Source organism: Artemia sp. Qi Xiang Cuo, chromosome 21 (genome assembly GCF_049724085.1).
Source record: "Artemia sp. Qi Xiang Cuo chromosome 21, ASM4972408v1, whole genome shotgun sequence".
Classification (NCBI taxonomy): domain Eukaryota; kingdom Metazoa; phylum Arthropoda; class Branchiopoda; order Anostraca; family Artemiidae; genus Artemia; species Artemia sp. Qi Xiang Cuo.
Window position 1 is genome coordinate 35,551,620 of NC_142814.1, and position 20,672 is coordinate 35,572,291.

A 20,672-nucleotide genomic window follows, 5' to 3' on the forward strand; every position below is an offset into this window, starting at 1 on the left:
ACAACAATATCGACCTTGAAAATTTAGGTCATTGACCCCATTAACCACGTGTTCTCCCTAGGGACTCTATGCCCATATTTGGGGTTAGGACACCATGACATACGCCTCAAGCATGTACATGTCCAAAACAACAACAAATAATATTTCTGGATCATAACATTTGCATCGAGCAACAACAAGAAGGAAGTGTCATTGACCTGCCCCCATTAGACTCAATAATCCATTAAAGTGAGAAAGTTTCTGTTTTTCCATTCTCACTGAGAAAATCCATAAAAACAGACATAAATGTGAGAAAGTTCCTTTTTTTTCATTCTCACTGACAAAATCCATAAAAACATCCATAAATGTGACAAAATTCCTATTTTTTCAAATTCTCAATGACAAAAACCCTAAAAACATCCATAAATGTGACAAAATTCCTGTTTTTCAAATTCTCACTAACAAAAACCATAAAACATCCATTACAAACATCAAATAAATCGATAAACACACATAACCATCCATTAAAACATCCATAAATTTGACAATATTCCTGTTTTTTCATTCTCACTGACAAAAACCATAAACCACGTGGTTCTATGCCCATATATGGACTCCCGCTCGGAGTTATAGGGTCATCTCTACTTCCGTATAAATAAAATAACAATTATGGCAGCGTTGTTTCTAAATTAAACTTTAATCAAAAACGAACAAAGATTAATTAAAAAAAAAACAAGTTTTCCCGAGTTAAGTAAAGAGCGAAATTGAAACTTAGAACGGACAAAAAATATTACTTCACACCCTATTTAATACATATTAATAAAACTAGTACAAATAAACCACTGTATAGAGATAATTAGCAGTAAGCTCACGGAAGACGATTTCTGGCTCTTCATTCCCGGTGCGTACAAACAGCTCCTCCCATATACTCTTTGATTAGCGGGTTAATGTTAGTATGTGTCAGCGGTAAAAATTACCCTGGAACACGTATTTTGGCAGAAACTTTCTCAAAATGCCTTTGAAACCAACTCGAGACTTCAAAACCTACTTATAATTCCTAAAAACATCAAATAATAACATTTCACTATTAATTACCGATTTTCATAGGTGTATTGAAATAAATTAATTTAAAATTAGTTTCTTTAAAATTTAGTGTTTCAGCGTTAAAGCCAAGTTTCGCGTTTAAGAGAAATCTCACTTGTCTACCCGTGAAAAGATCTAATGTCGCTTATTTTTTTACGTTATTCAGAGCGCACGCACCACGGTCCGGGTTTTTATAATGGGTGTGATAGGGGACGATCATACTGTCTATTATTTATATACTGTGAAATAAACCAACTAATTACGTTTCCCTATGCTTTTAGGGTAGTATACAAATCTAGCGCTTTACTGAAAACACAAAATAATATAGGAGTTTTGGTACAGTAAAAGCAAACCAATTAAGGACACTTTTTAAAGAACAAAAATATTATTAATCCCTTTTAAGATAAATCAACAATCCATTTTAGGATTTTGCTTTATTTTTTTTTTTACTTTTAATTTGGTATCACTTCTGCATAATGGCTCAGTTCAATGACTGGCTCTCGTTTTGGTTCTGAAAACGATATGTTATGATTAGTTTGTACTGAAGTTCAAAGTAAAGCCATCTTGATATTATTAGGACTGTAGACTAGCTTTAGAATTTTTATCATAGCTTGAAATTCACTGATGTATAGAGAGAAATAATCAGATTTCCAAAGCTCACATTCCTTCTTATTTGATCTTCATTTCAAGTAATACTAAAGCACATTTATTACAATTTAAGACTGTATATCATCCACTATTGGTATTATACCTGGCGAGACAAAAATGCTGCTTGATAAATCAACCCAATTTTTTTGTATGCTGTTCAATTACTTCGCGGTTATTAAAAAAATATTTAGTTTTACGCTTATGTTTTTAAGATAATTTTAGTTGTATACTAAAAGTTACTGATGTCACAACTGGTTAAGACTATGAAAAGCTTTATAGACTCGTTTAGTGTTGTCAGGAAACATACGCGCTTTTGACTCTTAAATCAATAACCCTGTTTTTTATACTTGACTTTCGTGTTTGTATAATCCTAAAAGCATAGGGAAACATAATTAGTTGGTTTATTTGTACTAGTTTTATTAATATGTATTAAATAGGCTGTGAAGTAATGATTTTTGTCCATTTTAAGTTTCAACTTCGCTCTTTACTTTCCTCGGAAAAACGTTGTTTTTTTTAAATTAATTGTAGTGTCAGGGGTCAGTTTGATTATTGATTCTAATCGCAAAAGAACAAATTAATTACAGAAAAAAACCTGCCGAACCTATGGATTAATCAAATCTAAATAAATTGTGCAAGAGAATATTTGATAATGACTACTGTTAGCGTCAGAACTACTCTTTCCGTCAAAGCAAATATGAGTGACTTTTAGTGACTAAACACGATGCATTCAGCCCGTTCGCTCCATCAATTCCTAGCAATATCAAATTGTTAATTCATAGCAACAGAAAGGAAAATGAGGCATATACTTAACCGTGTCGTATTACAGAACAATAATTGTATATATGCATATTCATTCAGTAGCGGATCCAGAGGGCGCGCGCCTCCTAACATAGTCTAAAGTGGTGTAATTTACTAAATTAACGCAAATTTGCGCTAATTAAACTTGTTTCTAATGCAAGTTTATCGGATCAACATATTTTGCCCCCCCCCCTAAAAAAAATCCTGGATCCGCCCCTGTATTCATTTATTTGTCTTTAATTTTCTCGAAAATGGCATTAGCCTATTATTTTTTTTTCTGAAATTAATTAAATGCCATTTTTAGTGTGAAAAACTATCTAGATGGGTCACGAATATGGGAAAATTTGTTTAGGGCCTTGATTTTGAAAATTAATATTTTTCACTTGAATGACGTCACAAATACTTGGAATAGTATCAGTAAATTTTGCTGAAGATGACTGTATGTGCTAAAAAACACATTCCAATGTAGTTTGAATATCGATAGCATAGAATAATTTGTCGGTATGAATATGGAAAAAGGTTTACCGAATAAATAAAATAGAATTAAAGTTGTTTTGTGAAAGAGATTTCAAAACAACTGTCCTTCTTTCCCCCGAGCGAAGCTCGGTCCCCTAGTACTACGTTCACGACCCGCCGACAACTGGGTAGGTTCTCCATGTAGCCTGCACAATTCCACTCCGGATTGTAAATTTTCGAATATCAGGATTCTTCCCATTTTTTAATATATTAAATTAAATGTTTATTTTTGGTGTTTTTCTTAAATTACTGCGCATCTGAAAAGATTCCTAACCAAATATAGATTTATGCTTACATGATCTACAACTCTTTCTGTTGCTAAGAAAACACCGTGTGACAACAATATTATCAAACAGGAAAAAGAGCAGTAATGTAGAAATGGCAGATACACGATTTAAGTACAGATAAGATAGGTATCAAGCAAAGCAGAATCATCTACTGAATAAGTACTAACAAAGCTCTCCAAAAGTGACCCCGCGCACCTCAGCGCCTCTAGAGGGTAAATGTTGTACTAATTAACCGCTCCGAGCCAATAAATTAAATTTAATACAGCTTTTACGGAACAAGTATAATCACCTACGGAACTTGTGATTTATTCGCCAGGTTCGCATAGTTATGGAATCGTCTCCGGAGACGCGGACAAAGGGTCACTTTTTTGTGTGGAGAGGATAGGTTTTGTCAGTACTTGTTCAGTATGTGTTTATACTTTGGTATCAAGGAAGGAGACCAGAGTAGTGATGGCGAGGATGATGCAATCTACAACAACTCCTCTTTTCTGGAGCCAACATACCGGAGTCTATTGGGTCAGTGTTTGGGCGAAATCCAAGGAATTACTACCCAATACCATTTAATCTTCAAAAACTATCCAGCACTTTTCAAAGGACCCTTGGTATGTGACTATATAGTTGTAAAAGCTTGTTAACCATTGATGAAATAAGAGCAGCCGGTAAAAATGGCCAGCAAGTTAATAAAATATACCCCCCCCAAAAAAAAAAAACAACAACAAACAATTCCCTCCTCCCCTGTTTACGCATTCTTCCAACCCTTGAGTTTTGGTTACTATTATGACGGGTCGCTCCTTAATCGCAGCACCAGGATATGTTTGCTAGTCTACACGCAAATATTTAGAGCAAGTACCGTAAATTTGGCATTGACAAAAACAAAAGAACGGCTACGAAAATTTCCCTGAGGGTGAAAAGGGCTGCAAAAAGTTTTCATTGGTGGGGGACGAGAAAAAAAAGGGTATTTTGCCAAAGTAGTATCATATTTTTCATGAGTATCATGAAATTTGACATTTCAGAGTATTAATACTTCCAGGGAGGGTAGTTAGTCCATTTATCCTTGACATGCATAAAAGCAACATATACCCATAAAATTAGAAATTGACCTACCAAGAGTTAATAACAAACAATAGCTTGCAACAAAACTTACATGCACAACCAGAATACTGAATAAGGACATTGAAATTTAAAAAACCGGAATTGATTAGACAAACGCTCGAAAATTGCCATAAGGTTTTTAAATTGAGTAGCTCAATGTCAGGTTTGTTTATTGTTTTAAAGCTAACTTCATTTGCCTTATTAATCAAGATTGAAGCAACAAAAAATTTTTTTCCAACGACGCCCAGGCCCTGACAATAGATCGAGATCATGGTTTGTATAGGACCTCTTCTTCGAATTATGTGTTTCGCTTTTGTATTAGAATTAAATAAAAAAACAAGTTTTTCAACTGAAAATAAGGGGCAACATTAAAGCTTAAAAAGAACAAAAATTATTCCGTATATGAGGGCGGCTGCCCCTTCCTCATCCCTCGCTCTTTACGTTAAAATCTTAAAATTCTTTAAAAATACTTCTCATTTAAATTCAATGACCCATGTCTTTCAAGAGTCGTTCTTAAAAAATTGGTACACAAAATCAAAATTTAGCGTACAAAGCAAGAGATGAGGAATGCCCCCTCATATGCGGAATAGCCTAATTTCTGATCGTTTTACGTTTTAATGTTTCTTCTTTCTTTCAGTTGAAAAGACTTTTTTTTATTTAGTTTCTGACCATTTTTCAAATCGTGCCAGGACCCCCCCCCCTCCCTATAAAAATTTTTCCTCTAAAATTCCTCCAGCAAATTTTCTCCTCACAGAAAATTCTATCCGTGGAAAATCCACCCCCCCCCCCGACAATCTCCGTATATTTCCCAATATAAGTATTATGCGTAAACAATGGGCAAATTGCATAACTTACAGCGCGTCCTCCGGAGCTGTGGGAGGTCATGTCATCCCCAAAGGCACATTTATTGGACCATTCAACTATCCTAAAACAAATGGCTATCTAAAAATTTTGATCGGATGTCTTTTGGGAAAACAGGCGTGGGAGGGGGCTAGTTGCCCTCCAATCTTTTGTCACTTCAAAAGGGCACTCGAACTTTTAATTTCCTTTCGAACAGCCCTCTCTCGATAAATAAACACGATGCGTGTTTATTTATAAAATAAATAAACACGCATCCATGGTCTTTCTTCTGACAAAAAATACAAAATTTCACACTTTTGAAGAAAAGAACTCGAAACCTTTACAGTGGGGGTTATCTCATACGCTGAATCCTACGGTGTAATTTTCGTGAAGATCATTTGATCCTTCGGAGATGTTTACCCCATGTTTTGAAAATCAGACAATTTTTCTCGGGCTCGTATCTTTTGATGGGTTTGACATTAAACTTAATGAATTATATATACTTGGAATCAGTATAAAAAGCCAATTTTTTTGGTGTATCAGTTATTATTAAAATTCCTGATTTTAGAGTTTCCGTGACCATTGGGCCGATTTGCTCCTTATTTACAATTCGTTACCACAAACTGTTTGATACTATTACTACTACTAATAACACATTTCAGAATAAAGTCACCCATGGCAAATACAGGGCAAGGCCGCGTCAGTTTCTTGGCTCAAGGCCCCTTGGCTCTCCCCTAACACGGGTCTGAAGGAATACCTCTTAGAACAGAAAGCCGCAATTGGGGTTCCAAGAATAATTAAGCATTATATAAACCATTCGAACCCAGTCTAACTTTGCCTCTTCGAAGGTTACAAATGTTACAATATCAAAGTACTAAAAGGGAAGAGCCCAAAAAAAAATGGATTAATGCCAAAAAGTAAAAAATACTGCTTTTGCAATTGAGCACTGAACAATTTGAGTAACTAATTGAACCAAGTCCATTCTAGATGAACATGTGGACATTCTTCATTTTCAAGCAAATAGCCAAACGCCAATACATTCTAAAAATGTTACCATCAGATTCTTGGTACGTTAACAGCAAAATAGAGAATAAATCGTTCTTTACAAATTCCTCCACTGAACACAAGACTAAAATCTCAATTCAGTACAATAGAAGTCGATTTCCAATTTGCCTCTGTATTAAAATTTTTTTGCAATAGTATTAAAATATCAGAACTTTTGTTCAGATTAGTCTGGCTCCCACATGCAGTAAAATACTACTACTACTAACAACTCACCGCAGCACCAAGCCGCCTGAGGCCAACACAGGTACGCATGCTCCTCCTCCATCCCAATCTATTCGAAGCCTCCCTTTTTACACCCTCCCACGAAGTTCCCATGTCCTTTAAATCTTTCTTTGTGACGTCCTCCCACTCAAGACGAGGATGATCTGCTTTCCGTTAGCCCTAGACGGTTGGCCGAAAAGAACAATCTTCGGCAATCTGTCATCCTTCATCCGCACAACGTGCCCTAGCCACCTCAACTCCAAATACTCCGATACTGACTCCAAATACTGATTACTGATAATACTGACTTATCAACTCCAAATACTGATTAGGGAAGTGTAGAAATTCCAGCGTTTGTCTTTGTTATTCTGCTGTAGAACTTTGTCTCAGCCAATCGTTAAGCTTTACGAGGACTATCCCAATCCAGTCTTTGACTAGGCCTACAGTGATTACTATTCCAATGAATATTCCAGTAAAGATTCTATTCCAATGATTTCTATCCTAATAAAGACATTGTGTGTACCCAATTTTAAAAATAGCGCATCTGCATTGTCTCGGGAATGGCCTGGGGAATCAAGCCGAAACTTTTAAGGGGACGTTGGCGGGAGCAATTGGCCTTCAAATGTTAACATGAAGAGAGGGAGAGATAGCTCAAAAAACATTAGGTCCGTTTTTTCACTGATCAATGTGCTAAGATCTTACATCTTTTGTCAGGAAACGCATAAAAGTGAAATCTTTGAATTAAGATCTTACATCTTTTGTCATTTCTATGCAAACGTCTTTCATCATTCTGCTCTGATCAGCGGTCTGAGAACAATGATAAGTATATCATCAAAGTTCTCACATCATTGTTCTATATGGCATAACACTGGCTTTCTACACACTTTTTGCTAACATCAGTGAACTGTAAAATCTTAGAACAAAGATGAGTTAAAAAAAACGATAATCTTTGCAGAAAGATGCAAGATCTTAGATGTAAGATCTTAGTGCTAAAAAACGGGCCTATTATAGGCATCAAGATTATTCAAATATCATATCGTCTTGGGGATAAAGTCAAAACTTACAAAGCTTTGGAGGGGGGGGGGGCAATCAGACTCAAAAATTTTTGTGCTTAGGAGAAGGGATGAATGGGGCAGAAATGCTTAAGAGTTAAGATTTTCGATTACTATTACATTTTGGACAATTTTGCTAGAATTGTCAAAAATAGTTTTAGTATTGAATTTGGATTGATAGGGAAGATACTATTCCAATGGGATCATAATCTGCATAATTTTTGGTTTTCCATAGAACTGAAGCCACCCTGTCCCCCGTCTCGTTACAACCTTGAATATAGACAAATACTGATTGACCATTTTACTCAAGAAGTTCGCCATTTTCTTCAGAATATTTAAAAGATCCAGTAAATATATCTCCAGTGATGGCATGACCCCCACAGCCCCTGGAACACATGCTGTAAAATATACAAGTTGTCAATTCTTTAAACATGTTTTTTTAAAGGAAAAGAGGGGACATGTTTGATACTGGGTGTCTCATTAGCTCGGAACTTTCAGAGATTATTCTAAAGAACAATAAAATAATGTATTTTGTTGGGAATGTAGGTGTGCACGGAACTGGGGGCAGAAATTGGCAAAAAACTGTTTGTTCCTGATTAGGTGTAGTTTGAGTGGGCTCTTACACATCTTTTACTATGCTAAGATTCCCAGTGCTTCATAAGAGTAAACTCTGGAAACAACATGTGCACCCAAGCATATTGAAAGATGCTATGTACACCTGCTTTTCAAATTATTTACAGCATCACAGGAATGGCATAACAGATTGAGTTGATTTTTTGTGGGAGTATTGGGGAGGGGGAGGTATTTCTAATTCACTTAACACTTTGACTTGGGAGAGAGAGCTAAATAAAAACTAAATCAAACTTGACAGAGAGAGAGCAAAATCAAATGACATGATGTGTATCCAGCACCGTCTCTGCAATATCTTGGAAATTACCATCTGCAAGATCTTGGGAATCTCTAAAGGAATTGAGTTTAAACTTGCAGGCAGATTTGCACAAAGCAATGGGGTATGGTAGAACAAAGGAAACCAAATTCAATGCTAGGGGGAGGGTAAGGGGCTGAGTAATTTCGTCTCCAATCCAGATAAAAACAATGTTTTGCACAATAGCCCTCTATGAGACTTATGATTTATTCATGGTTAAGTAGCAAGATAAATTGGAAGACGCTATGCTGCCAGGTTATCAAAACTAAGTATCTGCAATATCTCAGGAATGGCTAAAGGTGTTCAGTTGAAACTTTCAGGGAATGTTGAACTAAACCAAAAGACACTGTGTGCTGCCAGGTAATCAAATACCATATCTGCAACATCCCAGAAACAGAAACGGGTCATTGAAACAGGAAATTTGAAGTACTAGTCCTGTTTTTCATAGTTCAAAGTGATTGCAGAGCAACCGGCCCCCCTTCTGTGCCCTTTTATCCCACCTGCCCACACAACCCTAAAAATGTTAATCAATTTTTGAATGAAATGCTCAATCCATATTTGGCAGTATTCAAGGCTATAACAGAATGGAGGTCAGGATGGCTTTAGCCCAATAGAAGGCGAAGATTGTGCAGATTGTCAATCCATTTAAATAATATTTCCCTCCTTATCCATCTTAATTCATTAATATAGTGCAAACTCTTCTTAAAACTTATAGTGAAATTTTGTCCAAAATATAATAGCAATCCAAAATCTAATTGTTAAATTAAAAAAAACATATATACCTTTTATAGATCAATCAAAATATAGTTAATTAAAAACAAACAGAAAGTGTTTTTTTCCAAATAAAATTTTTTTTCAAACAAAAGTAAAGACCAATATTAAACCAAATATAAGCAGAAGTACAGTCATATGTTAATCCAAACTTAGAACAAACAGAAATTGCTACCAATGGACCCAAAGAACCAGAAATTAAAATTAATAATAAAATAAAGCTTACAACAAAATAGAAAATACAACAAACAGGAGTAGGGCTAACACCCCCGAATTCTTTTTGGGCTAACACCCCCTAACCCCTTGCTTATTCTTTTTTAAGGCCAGAGCATCGTTTATGCTTTATTTGTGCAAAACCCTACCTCTGTTTCCAGTCACTCGTGTCAATTTTAAGTTTGACTTGATTATTTCTTGTAATTTCCATTTGTTTTGGGTATTTATTTATAGTAATTCCTATTTGTTTTAGCTTGGATTAAGAAACGACTATATTTCTGCTTGTCATTGGTTTAAAATAGCTCAACTTTTCTTTGAAAAACTTGGGGAAAGATTTTTTTTTTAATGTATGCACTAAATAAGCAGTTCCCCTCTGTATTTGTTGTTGCAGATAATGCCCCAGTCCTGGACCCTCTGCAGTAGAAGATCTGAAAAAAAATTCTACCTATTAACATTACTAAGATAGATGTAGAGATGCAACTGAAGAGCATTATTCCAAATTAACCAACAGGACCAGATAGGGTACCTCACCATGTTCTAAAGGAGATGTACACAGTGCTATTTCATCCCCTCACTCTGCCATTCCAAAAGTCTCTAAGAACAAAATCTACAATACTGGAATAATATTTACATTACATTCATTCATAAGAGGGATAACAGATGTAAAGACATTAATTATTGAATAATTAGCTTTCATCCTAATCAATCATTTGATTTTAACTGCATTGATACATTCAAGTATATCATTAAACTTATGAATTTAAGAAAGTATGTCACAGGAGAATAAATTCTAACTCTGTGCAATGGGCCTCTGTGATGAGATTATTAATTGGATAATGCAACTTCTTGTTAACAGGAAGCAAGTGGTAAAAGTATTTAGAGACAGTAAATTTATTTTCTTCTCAAAGCCGGCAGATGTAAAGTGTAGTGTCTCAAGGCATAGTTTTGGGTCTAACCTTATTCAACATTTACATCAATAATCCCTCCTTCATCATAGATAGTAATTTTTGCCAATGTGTAGATTATTACAAAATATTTGGTCCTGTTTATGACCCACTAAGTACCAAAGTCATCCAATCTAGCCTTGATGCATTTACAATGTGGGCAGCTAAAGTTTGATATTTATAAATGCAGGGTCATTCACATTAGAATACATAATGCTCAGTACCAGTACTCTATAAAATCCAATTATGGTTCAAAAGAGCAACCCATAAGTAGCCCAGGAAAAGAGATCAGGGATTTTCGATTAGCAGCAACCTCAAGTTTAGTTTTAACACAAAATCTGTAGTAGCCAAGGCCAAAAAACCCTAGTAAAATAAAAATGACATTCTCCAGTAGATCTCTAGCTGTGATTAACAAGCTTCTGTAGTGCATAATTTAACCAAAACTAAAATTGGGGATTCCTATTGCTACGTTAGTCAATAAGCAAGACCAATCAATCCTGGAAACTGTGCAGCAATGCAAAATAAAATACATAAAGGTTCTCCAACATCTGCCATACTCAACACAACTCTGAAGCCTCAAGATACCATTTCCTGCATACCACTCCAAACAAGAGGATCTATTGGCAACATATAATATTGTCTTTGACCAAGATATAATCCCTAACCTATTCTAGATATACAGCAGCACTAGAACAAGAGGGAAATCCCTGAAGCTCTACTGTAAGCATGCTAATAAGCAGGCTGCAAAACAAATTCTTCTCCAACTATGTAGTTAGTCTATGGTGCTCCCCTAGCCAGAATGCTGCTTTGTCTCCTAGTGTTGAAGCCTTCAAGTTGCAGTTGGTGCGGATTGTTATGGCAAGCTACTGCTTGCAGTTTGGGTTAAGTGCCCGATGAGAAGTCATCATCATTACCGACTAGCATATCCAGGATTTGTCCTTATTGCTGACAAGTGCAATTTAAAGTAATTTAAGGTCAGTGACCTTTGGAGAGATAGAGAGTAGAGATAAATACATCTGGGATAGACTCATTTGTAAGCAATTTCGTGCTTACAAATGAGTCTATCCCAACAAATGAGCACATTATCTGAAGGACTGAACAGCAATGTAGAAGCAATTAAAACCAAATTTGATACTATTGAACTTGCAGTAAAATCAAAGTGCAACGTCACCAAAGTTAAAGAAATTGCATCTGATACTGTAAAGGCTGAAACAGACTCTAAGAACAGGCATCAGCTGCCAAGTGCAAGCAGACCTAAGAACACTAGTGCGCAATGAAATAAATAGAGAGCAGCAGAAAAAAATCTAGTTGCTTATGGTGTTCCTAAGACAACATATGATAATACTTATGTTCAAAACTTTTTAGAGTCCCAGGACAGCCTACCATCTGTTCCTATCTCCAATTTAAAACGTCTACCCGCTAAGTAAACTATTGCCAGTGAACCAGTTCAAAGACCTCCCCCTCTACTTTTCACAGTGCCTACAATTTTGATTAAGTATACCATTATTAAAAGTCTTCCCAGCAAAAGTCAGACATCCGGTTTTATAGCGACATGTCAAGACAAGACAGAACTGGACATAAGACACTTGTTGAAGAGCTGAAAGCGAGAGTTACCGCTGGAGAAAAGACCTCACTATTCGTAACGGGAAAATAGTTCCAAAAAACGGAGCACTGGGTGTTGCAAAAATGCACACCCCACCACCCATGCAAATGTAAAGCTGCCATATGTTGTAAATAGTGTTAATAGTTATGATGATAATAAAAGTGTTTATATGTCTTCTTATTCTACTCTACTATCCTTGTTGAAATGTGTACCACATCAGATACTTCAGTTAGCCAGTCCAGCATCAATGATGATTCTCTGTGCCAATCTACTGATTCTATGCATACAGAACATGTGGAACAAGGACCAGATATCAATGGCTGCTCAAAAGTAAGTTCAGACTTTGCCTTCTATTAGCCAATGTAGATCCTATTACTAACAAAATAAATGAATTAAAAAGTCTAATTTATAGTAAAGATTATGATTTGGTTCTACTTACTGAAGTACGCGGGTTACCAAATCATCTCTAACCTCTCATCAAAAGAATGCAAGCATGGAGTCCTAGCTTATATAAAAGCAGCATATATTGTCCAGGAACTTGATATACAATCTAGCCTGCCATCTGTGGAGGCCATTTGGTTTGATATCACAGACCAATGCCAAGACCTACACCAAACCAGAATTGGATGTGTTTACTGTAGTCCCTCAGCACCCTCCTCCATCAATACTGTGTATGCGCTCTCAAATATGTTCTGGAAAGCCATAGAAAATTTCAAAGGGGATTTTCTTACAGGAGGTGACTTTAATTTTCCTAATATCTTGTGGAAGGAAGGTTTTCTGTATAACCCAGTAACTTGTAGTTCATCCACCATCAGTCCTTTTATTGATTGTATTCATGATCTCTCTGCCTTCCAAGCAATCAACCAACCCACACGTTTTCACCCCCACCAGCAATCAACATTACTTGACCTAGTCTTTGTTAACAATAGTGAACTGATCCAAATGATAAATTATATCCCGCCTATAGGCAAAAGTGACCAGCTTGCCAATGAATTAGTTACCCATAGACACAAAACAAGAAATAGACATAAAAAAAAAAGATATTTACAGACTATGAGGTGATTAGGGTCAAATTGAGGCAAATTAACTGGGAGTTGACCCTCCAGGGTGGGATCAATTATTGGCCCTACTCATGGAAACTCAACAACAGAACACAATAGGAAGTTTTATCCCCATGTCAAAGACCTTACCATACATGACAGCTGGCATAAGATGACAAAGAAACTTAAAGAAACGCCATTGGAGAGAAAAGGATAAGCCAGGCCATTATGAAAAATATGTATGAAACAACATTCTTCTTGAAGCTTCACAAGGCAATTGTGAGACCAGTTCTTGATTTTGGAACCTGCCTTGCTGATCCTTTTTACAACAGTGATTTACAGTTGATTGAAGGTGTACAAAGGAGGGCCACCAAGTGCATCTCTGGACTTGATGAGAAACCATATGGTGAAAGGCTATCTAACCTAAAACTCCCATCTTTGACCTTCCGACGCAAGCAGAGTGACATGCTACTCACATATAAATTTGTCAAACAACCCCAAAATAAGTTCTTTAACCAGTAACCCAACAAAACACAAACACGAGGTCATTATAAGAAGCTTCATAAGCCCTGAGTTAAAAGTAGAATCAGAAACCATTTCTTTAGCCAAAGGGTCATAAATGATTGGAACTGTTTAAGCAAGGAGACAGTGTCTTCAACATCAGCTGAAGTTTTTAAAAGGAGACTTGACAAAGAATGGGAAGCCAAACCTTCAAGATACAACTGGAGCTGTCCATCATCAGTGGCTCATAAATAGTGATTTATATATGTGTAATACATACAAAAGAGCTGTGCTAGGATGCTGCTTGTCACATCTAATCGACATGCATACTCAATCAGAAATTGATGTTTAGCGGTGGTGTCTACTCTCAACCAAAGAAGAATGATTCCCTTGAGCATACCCATCTCGGTTCATCGTTACCAGGTGGGCTTAAGTTGCATATCTCTTAGCGCACTCTTAGTCGGAAGGCGTGTCATTGGGCTGTAAATACAGTCACAGTCCTGTTCTTTTTATATTTTTGTACAAATTGTTTTTTAACTGCCTTCTCAACAACGGAGCTGAACAGATCTAACATTGGACCTGATTTCGCTCCGAGCGAATTAAGGTAATACCTTCTTGGGGCATAGTTTAGGCTCTGAGCCTATTGCCAGAAGCTTCAGTCACCCAAGTCAACCACTTTCTGGATGGCAAAAAGCCCCTCATCTAGAGCTTTTAAACAACCATTCTATTTGGAATGAGTGTTGATTGAGCAATCAAATGGAAGTCAACTATGGTGTTTCCTTCAGAAGAGCAAGAATGTTACCATAACAGACACTCTTTTCAAAACAGACAAGAATGTAACCATAATTCAGCCCAAGCTTTGCATCCATTCCAGAAAGTTGCATTATCCTAACTCAACTACACCACAAAATGAAAAAAGCCTCTCATCTACAATTTTACTAAAGGAATCTTGTACCAAGAAAATCAAAGGCCTTTAGTCTGGCATATTCTCAAATGTACAAATTAGGATGGGGAGCCAATGTCCCCAGACTTTTTGGTAAATTTACTTTTGTTTTGATTACTTTGCTAGGTAGCAGGTGAACATACCACTCCATGTGTCTTTTTATGGCCTTTCTAAACATACTAAATGTTGCCTTTGCAAATTTGGTTTTCAGCTCTGAAAGGTGACACCTTGTTCATTATTATTTGCAAGTAGAAAATGGTTACTAAAAAAATATCAAAATTTCTCTAAAACAATCATGAATAGTTAATTGTCTTATTTATAAAGGCACATTGCTTATCTATTCCAAAACAACCCAACCCAAAACCTGATGGGTAAATATGCAGCCCATTACATATATTCACTCTATATTTTTCATAATAATATAGCTCTTTTCTTCTTTATTATTTTATGGTGAATGCTAAAAGATCAGCAGAAAGAATAGTTTGCTAGCCTATTTGTATAATATAATGTGAATATAAATTATGGGGTACATATTAGCCATGGCCAACAGGGGTACAGTGAAGCAACAAACTTCTAAAAACAAGATAAGTAAGTATTTACAAATCTTTAAATTAATTTCCAGAATTTTTGGTAATTATTTTCTACTGGCAATATAATTATCTTAAATTGCACATGCCAGAAATAAGGACAAATCCTGTAGACACCAGTCAATGATGATGGTGACTCCACCCATCAGGGCATCCCAAACTGAGCGCTATTCTTGCCAACAGATGAGTATGAGGCTTCAGTACTAGGGGACATGACTGTATTCTGGCTAAGTGAATTCCACATGCAAAACACATGGTTGAAGAAAATTTTGTTTTGCAGCCAGGAAGAGCTTCAGGGGGTACCCTCTTGTTCTTGAATAACTATCTATCTGAAGTACATTTGAGATGGTATAATGGTTGAAGATCAACTTGTTCTTCATTAATACATCCCCTCACTTAAATTTGTATATAAGAGATGGTATTTTGAGTCTTTGGAGTCAGGTAGAATATAGCAAATTTTGAAAAACCCTATGCATTTCATTACTTGCCAATGCACAGATTCTAGATTGATTGGTCAAGGTTTTTAACTGGAGTAGCAATGGATATCTCAAATTCTAATTTTGGTCAATTTAGGCCTTTTAGGAGCCTAGTAATCACTGCTGGAGATCTACTGCAGAACATTATCTTTATTATACTGAGAGATTGGTTGGCTTTAGCTACTGCAGACTGCATGTGTAGGTTGAATTTTAGCTTGTCATCAACCAAAACTCTCAGATCTTTTTTGAAGTGGCTGGTAAAAGCTTCCTAGATTCTTGGCTCCAATATTTGGCAAGCAAAAGAGATTTTGAGCTGCAAGTTATATTCCCCAATGTCAAGATAACAAATTTATTTGTCATATTTATTTCATTTTCATATTAATACCTCAAAGGAAACATCCAATTTGTGAAATTAGTATACAACATTACACCAGACCTTATCAAATAGAAGTATACAATTTATGAAACAATGAAAATAAACAACTCATAAATTACATAAAATTAGAAACATTGAAAGGCTATTTAGAAACATTGCTAGATGCCATTTGGTACTAGCTCTGATGGTGGTTTGCTCCAAAGTGTATGACATTGGATTTCTGGATATTAAATTCTAGTCACCAGGTTTTTGTTCACATCCAGAATGTACCAAGGTCTGCTTGGATGTTTATGATAAATTAGGGACCACAAATCAGAACATTAATTTGGATATAGTTTTGAATATGATTGGTTGTATAAGCAAATATTGTTCATTTTGATTGAAGATACATGGTAATGTATCTATCATCATGCATCATTGAAGATGCATGTTGAACAGAGTTGAGTCCTAAACCATGTCTTGGGGTACCCTACTTTCTATGTCTACTGGTTCCAAGAGAAAAATTGACCCACCATCCCAATAACTTTCATCACCTGCTTCCTGTTAATAAAAATTGCATTGTCTAATTAATGACTTTATTGTGGAAGCCTATTGCATGGAGCTTAGAATTTAGTCTCCTTTAACATACTTTATTGAATGCTTTTGGGTAATTTAATAATATCATGTCAACTGTAGATCCTATGTACATAAGTACTGTAATATGCTCATATGTATCAATGAGGTTTGCATCAACTGACCAACTGGGACAGAAGCTATGTTGACTAGGCAATAGTAGATAATTCACATTTAGGTGTTCTAGAATGGCTGAATTTACTGTGCCTTCAAGGAGTTTCCCTACTCCTGAGGTGAGACTAAATGGTTGATAATTGCAGGACATATAGCCTAAGGAACATGGGCTAGTGTTACTTTAAGGGTTTAAAAAAATGTTGCAGAGGAAGTGATTAGACAAAGCAGAAAGAGCACAAACAGACACATTAAGTGGTGTGTTCACTTTCTATCAAAAAAAAAAAAAAATCTGTAAATTTAAGATAACATTTTTTTGCCTCCTCCCTAGATTACCACTTTCAGGTATTTTCATTATAAATACCCTTTTTTGTATTTCCATTATAAAAATTGAAAAACCAACAAAAATAGACAAGCCCACCTCCAAAATATCAAAAAAAACTTTTTGCCCACCTATTCTTCATTTAGTGAATTAGTGCTCCTGCTTATTCTGCAGTTTTATTGAAATTATCATGGAGAATTCCCTGTCATCTGTAGCACCAGAAGACACATGAGGCACAAACAGTTGCTTCAATTGGGGGGGGGGGTGCCGCCCTTTATGTATGTTGAAAGACAGGCCTATATTTTTGGTATTTTTATTGAAAAAAGTGCAAGGTTTAGGCCTATATTAACCAACTATTCAGGTGGCTAAGAAATATATACTCTATAGTCAGAATTGCAACCTGAATACAAATTTAATATTCATTTGTGTCAGAAATGGACTTTACCCCCACTCCTATATTGGCCTATACCAATTCAGGGTATATTCTAATTCAGGGTATATATTTGAACAATAGGGAGGTGGGGTAAAGTTCATTTCTTATGCAAATGCATGTTAAATTTGGATTCAGGATGCAATTCTAATTACAGAAGTAAGTTTATTTCTTAGCTACCTGAATTGTCTGTTAACAGGGCTGGATTGACTAGGTGCAGGGCCTGATTGGATTTTTTTTTTGTGGGGCCCCTTCTATAAATTAAGTTTTTAAGTAAAATTTAAATCCAAGATTTTCCAGTTTTATATTTGGTTGTGGAACTCTTTAGAGAGCAAGTGATGTCTATAACAGGCCAAACAAACTCATTTGGAAATTGTTGATGCAGGAATGCAATTTGACCAAGAAGGCAGCAGTTTCCAAGTAACTCATCTTTGTTGGCTACTATTACTGCAGGATAAGGGAGGACTCCACTGTGAATACATACAGAGTTGACAGGCCCAGATGATTTGTAAATAATACCTGTGCAGTTCACACATCTTTATAGATTTTTACTGGGTTTTACACCACAGTTAGTTAGTATTAAACATTGTGATGGTGCTGTTCTTCTAACATAATAGTTTTTTCTTCTGTACTTTCATTTTTGATTTTATTCTTGCTGTTCTTTAACAGCACAGTTCTTTGTTCTTCCCTTTCATTTATGACATGTTCTTATTCCTACTGTTGCTTGTAACCTCACTACTGGTTATCTTCCAATTGCAAATTTCTTTGCTCTCACAGTTTTATATCTTCTAACCACACAATTTTTTGTTCTTCATTTTCATTCATTCTGACCCTTATTGTTGTATGTCTTGTAACCATGTATTTTGTTGGCTCTTCATTTTTGTTTTTGTGTTGGTCTGATTCTTGCTGCAACTCATCTTATTTCTATGCTCTTCAATTTTGTTTTTAATTTGTTCTAATTGTCAGTTTTGCTAATATTCTACCTACATATCTCTTTTATCTTTATTTTCTATTATCATTGCTCCTGACATTTTACAATGTCTTTTACCTTAGCTGCTTAGATTGGTCTTGTCACTTTTGATGGTCTAGGTTGTTCATTATCACCCAGCATACATTTATATTTCTCAGATTGTTCTCTGGATCTTGTCTCATTTGATGGTTCAGTTTATCTGAACCATCAGTTTATCTGGTAAAATTCTACTTTAGCTACTTTTGACTATCTTAGAAAGGGGTTAGGTTAGGAAAATGAAACTTTCAGGGATGGGTCTACAGGCTAAAGTATGTCCTGGAAAGGTATTTTGAAGTATCTACCTCCACTCCTCCTATCTCTAGAGGGTCCTGACCTTTGATGACCTTTAAAAATCTGTGAGTTATAGAAGTGAAACCTTGCAAAACAGATCTTCTGCTTAAATGAAGTATAACAAAATTGTTTTCAGCTTCACAACTTTGCCCAATCCCAATTTATAAGGTTTTAAAGATATGCAAATACATTTTGTAAATTCTGGAAATAAAACCTTGATATGGCTTAAAATTCTGCTCAAATAACTGAAATTGCATTTTCAGAGAAAAAGCCAGAGAAAAAGAAACTGATAACTGAAAATTAAGGTAAAATGTTGTTTTGTCAAAATTTCAATGGCTATAGACCTGTCATGTAGGCAAATTTCAGGACCCTCTAGAGGGAGAAGGAGTGGAGGTAGGTACTTCAACATACCTTCCCATGACATTCTTTGAGCTGTAGACCCATACCTGATAGTTTCATTTTTCCTAACCTAAACCCATTCCAAGATAGCCAAAAGTAGCTAAAGTAGAATTTTACCGTTTATCTTAATTTACATTTGTGTCCCTTAGATATTATGAAAATGCCTTTTGAAATTTATATCACCAAATATAGGAATGTGAATGTGATTTCTAAATTTTTATTCTGCAAATACTTCTAAAAGGTTATCAAATTTATTTTCCTTATGTCTTCAGTTTTAAAGAACATTATTAGGCTACTTAATTATTTAGTCTATCCTGATTATCATTGTTATCAGGTAGGATAGCTTTTTTTATTGGTTTAGCCTGGAATGTGATCTCTATCAATTAGCAACACTTACTTGACGATTTGATAAAATTTAAGAATTTTGAAAAACAATTGTTCATTTTGATGGCAGCATAGGGCCCCTTCAAATATGGAGCCTGATTGGGCCCAGTTACTCCAATCACCCTTTATCTGGCCCTGTCTGTTATTATAAACCTTACCCCCAAAAAATACCACCCTACATTTCAAAAATCACGTTCTCCACCCTAATACAATTTCCTAAATTTAAGCTCCTGGGTGGAAATAGGTTAAACCAGTAGGCCCAAATTAAAAGAGAATACACTCAAGTAGGCTATGCCTTGTTCTAACTAAGACAGTGTAATTTGGCAATAAGTAAAGTTTACCTTGATCTTGCCTAGAAGACAACTCAATCTTTATCAAGAATAGTATGAGTTTGTACTGGTTAGGTGAGAGTTAGATATTTATCCCTATGTCTGGCTAATTTTTTTACTTGTATCTGTTTACAAATAAACGGTACTGTTTTCGCAAATTAGAGAAGCATCTAACTATTTATTTTCTCTTTTTTATAGATGCCGCACTAGTAGACAATTTTTGATTAAAGCGTCTTCTGAGAAAATTAAATTGGTTTGATCTAACGTGGCCAATTTACAACCTATTCATTTAGTAAACTGTATTCAGAACATTCTTTCCCGTTGATTTGACCGTGACTTTCTCTTATTTTTCCACTTAGCAATAAATGATGCCCTGCTGTGCTACCTTAGTTCTGCAGTAGGAATGACAACTGGACGGTTGATAGATAGACTTATCTATCAACAAATGAAATTACATCACTTTTATACGATCCTAAAAAGGGCTTATCCCAAATTTGCCACTCAATTACTCTTACTATCTGTCTTGGCTGTTTCTATAATTAGCCATGAATTGATGCCTACTGCAAAATACTTGATTTCAATTCAACTGAACCACCTTGTGCGTGTAATTGAACCCCCGCCCAACTGATCCCCCGTGTGACTGATACACCGTGCAACTGATTCCCCGTGTAACTGAACCACCGTGCAACACCCCCGTGCAACTCAAACCCATTTAACTGAACCCCCGTTTAACTGAATTCACTGTCCAACTGAACCACAGTGTGACTGAACCACCGTGCAACTAAACCCCCATTTATCTCAGCCCTTTTGCAACTGAGCCACCATACTCAGTTTTTCAGTATTCG

The 20,672-nt window shown here is 35.8% G+C and overlaps 1 protein-coding gene across 2 annotated transcripts in view; it reads right to left on the reverse strand.

Annotated features, from left to right (window-relative positions):
- whd (carnitine O-palmitoyltransferase whd) overlaps nucleotides 1–19,957 on the reverse strand; it is a 123,585-nt gene extending 103,628 nt beyond the window's left edge. For both annotated transcript variants that reach the window (XM_089107108.1, XM_089107107.1), the window contains exon 1: nucleotides 19,840–19,957. The gene's annotated coding sequence lies outside the window, so the exon portion shown is untranslated. The remainder of the gene's footprint in view (nucleotides 1–19,839) is intronic.
- Between the last annotated feature and the right edge of the window lie 715 nt (nucleotides 19,958–20,672).